The 3,847-nt window shown below is 43.0% G+C and overlaps 1 non-coding gene across 1 annotated transcript; it reads left to right on the top strand.

Moving 5' to 3' along the window:
• Positions 1 to 732: 732 nt before the first annotated feature.
• Positions 733 to 839, top strand: LOC120268181. The gene has a single exon (XR_005538849.1). It is a non-coding gene; the product is annotated as a small nucleolar RNA R71 (small nucleolar RNA).
• The last annotated feature ends 3,008 nt before the right edge of the window (positions 840 to 3,847 follow it).

The following is a 3,847-nucleotide window of genomic DNA, read 5'->3' as shown; positions in this document are numbered from 1 at the left end:
CTACCTTCAACCTCATGACCACTTCTCAAAGTAATCGCCTTCACATGCTCTCTATGATTGGTCTCAGTATTGCTTAGCAAGCTTCCTTGTGGTCTCTCTGATAGAGACTTCGCAATTTGCCCCACTTGATTCTCAAGGTTGTGCAAAGAAGCGGTGTGGTTGCGAAGTGTAGCCTTAACTGATTGAAACCTTGTATCCGATGATTGCACAAACCTTGTATCCGCTTGTTGTTGTTGGAAACTCGGTGGCCCCATGGCCTTTTGTGGAACTTGGTTACTCCACGAGAAATTGGGATGATTTTTCCAACCCGGATTGTAGGTGTTTCTATATGGATTCCCTTGATTCCTCATCGCATTACCCACAAAATCAACATTCTCAACCGAAGATGCATCACCAATAGAGATCGGGCAATCAGATGGAGCACGTCCTCCATCACACCCGGGGCAAGTAGTCATGGCTGCCACTCTATTCAAAGTTAGAACATCTAATTTCTTAATCAATGATTCCACCTGAGCTGGCAATGAAGTTACTGCATCTATCTCATGAAGCCCGGCCACCTTCATCTTCTCCCCAGCATTCCATTAGTAGGTATTTAACCCCATTTCTTCAATTAGTTGACGAGCCTCACCGGGGGTCTTGCTACCTAAGGTACCTCCTGCTGCTACATCCAAGAGTTGCCTTGTGCTCGGATTCAACCCATTATAAAAGGTCTGAACAATCATCAACTCAGGGAATCCGTGTTGCGGGCACTTTCTCAAGAGCTCCTTGAACCTTTTCCATGTCTCAAATAGAGACTCCAATTCTGACTGTACAAAGGACGAGATCTCATTCCTAAGCTTTGCAGATTTTCCGGGAGGGAAATAATGGGCAAGAAAAAGCTTCTACCATCTCCTCCCATGTGGTAATTGATGCTCTAGGTAATGAGTGTAGCCACTGCTTCGCTCTCCCTTTTAAGGAAAATAGGAAAGCTCACAACTTGATGGCATCATCTGTCACCCCGTTTATCTTAAGCATATCACATACCTCGACAAAGTTCTCTATATGACTGTTTGGATCCTCATCGGCCAAACTATTCAACTGTGCAGATTGCTGCAACATGTGGATGAATGCCGGCTTCAGCTAGAAGTTCTGAGCTGTAATCGGGGGATGCACAATACTCTATTGTGTCCCGAATACTGAAGGTCTGGCATAATTGGATAATATCCTCTATTGCTGATTTTGTTCTACCATATTATCCGATCCTTCAACTTCCAAATCAGCTAAATTAGATTGTTCTTGCACAGGTTCTTTCCCTTTTCTTCTAAGTGTACGTTCAAGCTCGGGATCTCCTTCAATCAATATTAAGGGGTTCCCTCGAGTCATGAACCTAGAGCTGCATAAAAAGAAAGAAAACAAACCATAATGTTAATAAAAGAGAAGATGTTAAATAGAATGAATAAATAAATAGCTAAGAAAACAAAGTGCAAAGTATCTCTAAATGCCTATTCAACGGCAACGGCACCAAAAACTTGACAATGCCCATTGCGTATGTCCCGCAAGTGCACGGGTTTGTCGAAGTAATAAAATCCCATGTGAGTAGGTATCGTGTCCACAGGGAGTAAGGAGTAAAAATACTTAAATTGTTTCTTAACTAAGCGAAATATAAATAGTGATTTGTATGACAAGATGTAATGCAAACAAAAGTAAAAGAGACAAGAGAGAGAGCACAAGTAAAGGAGAGGTAAGGCAATCGATATAAATGGGGTACTCGGATATTGATCCGTCTATGACAATCGTTTCAATTGAAAAAACCCTCTATTATGCTTCCTAACTAATGCATTAATGAGTCGTGGAGATTGTTTAATACATGGTCCCAAATCTAAGGTCAACCATGCCTAACCCTATACATGTCCAGGAGGAGAAATTGAACAATCTCTCAACCTCGCACTTGTATAGAATTGCAATGAGTTCTAGGGATTCCAAGTGATAAATCCTCTTCCTATATGTAGACCTAACCCTTTGGTCCAGGCAGAAAGTCCCTAGCCACAATTAAGCCCTAGTAACTAAAATCACTTTAGCACTTCACTCCATTGCACTCGCAACTAAGCGCCAACGGAAGGTCATCCGTTAGCCAGTTCACTCTACTATGCCCGCAAAGAACTCGAGGAATTGGAGGTAGAATAAATCACACCAGGAGGGAAAGGGGACACTCCGCTACCTCTCGACTCACCCTCTCAACCCTCTCCAATTTAGCTTTTTCTAATTCTCGCGGTCTGTCACTCACTCACAAGGGTTACCAACAAGAACTCTCAACCCTAGTGTCACTCTAAGGGAGTATTCAAACAATCAATGCATTCAAGATTGGACCTCGATAAAAACATCAATTAATGAAAGCATAATAACATGGTTCAATGAAACGAATACATCCTAGGGTTCACAAGCCAAGTACCCACTAAGGGGTTTAGCTCTCCATGGAGCTAATTACAATCAATAAAATCGAATGTAAAAGCAATAAATCAATAAAAACCCCCTCGATAGTCATGACGATGGTCTTGTGGAGAGTCCTCTACTCGTCCAAAGGTCCCTTTGTCCGGCCTAGGATACACCTCGCCAGATCAGTGCCGATGATAGCTCTCCCACTAGCCTTTTTCAAAATGGAGCGCGATGTCAGAGCCGTAGAACCTCTCCCAATCCCTAGCCAATACCTCTCAAAACCTTAGCCGTAGCCCTCTCTCAAGTTGGGAAAACGATGGAGAAAAGAATGCTGAAATCAGGGCTGAAATTGGTTTTTAAAAGGCTGGAATTGGGAATCCACACGCCCCTGTGAATATTTCACACGGCCCATGTGGAATTAACACACGGGCATATGGAATTTCCACACGGCCGTATGGCTTCTCTGGAAGATTCCTTCTTCGGCCGGCTTTGAACAGTACCTACTACATTATTTTGCTACATTGTTGCTACATTGTCTTGCTACAGTACCGGTCCGAAACACTTCTGAAACCATGCTTTCATCGAGGTAAAGTAAACAGCCACACGTTTATGTCGTAGATCGCTTTTCTTCTTCAATGAACGGCCATGTTGGTGGAGATCTTGTTACACATGCACAAGCCGGGATACTTAGTATGTGACTGCCTTGTGCCCCTCTAAATCATTGTACTAGCTTGAATACAAGAAGGTTGGCACACATTCTAGCATCTTGAACCTAACTTATGTCTTTGCGTTTGAACCTTCTTAAGATTTCCTCCAAATGGTGCACTCACGATCTACATTGGCTTCTTTCTCTAAGATTCAGCTTCACAACCCTATATGCATGAAAGTAACATAAATACACACATATTAGTGTTAAAACCCGATAAAAGTAATGCTCATCATAAGGAATGAACACTTCGCATTCTTATCACACAAGCACTTATCAGAAGGGCACAAACACAGCCACATCTTCATGTTCCTTCTCTTTGTGAAGATTGCAAGACCTCTCGAAGATACGTCAATGAAGAAAAGTCTTATAGTCTACCACATGGATGTGTGCCCGGGCATATAGTAAAATACTGTAGCAATTTTACTATAGCAGTACTATAGCAAAAATTTATTGTTCACACGCCCACGTGGAAATTCCTGTAGCCCACGCGGCAGCGTGGAAAATTCACACATGGGTGCGTGGGGGCATGTGACATGCACTATTTTGGGATTTAAATAGGCTTTTTGCCCTATTCTTTTGGGGACGTTTTGGCGTGGCTTTTCGCGAGCACTTTGAAGGCAAGGCGGCTAGGGTTTTGAAGGAAGTCTTTGGCGATATTGGGGGATGTCCATCACCAACTTTGATCGATCTTCTCTCCGTCATAGCATAGAGGGAGCCTTGGGCGAC

Source organism: Dioscorea cayenensis, chromosome 8, assembly GCF_009730915.1.
Source record: "Dioscorea cayenensis subsp. rotundata cultivar TDr96_F1 chromosome 8, TDr96_F1_v2_PseudoChromosome.rev07_lg8_w22 25.fasta, whole genome shotgun sequence".
NCBI classification, from domain to species: domain Eukaryota; kingdom Viridiplantae; phylum Streptophyta; class Magnoliopsida; order Dioscoreales; family Dioscoreaceae; genus Dioscorea; species Dioscorea cayenensis.
Note: the sequence above shows the minus strand (reverse complement) of the source record. Positions and strands in the feature narration are given on the sequence as shown.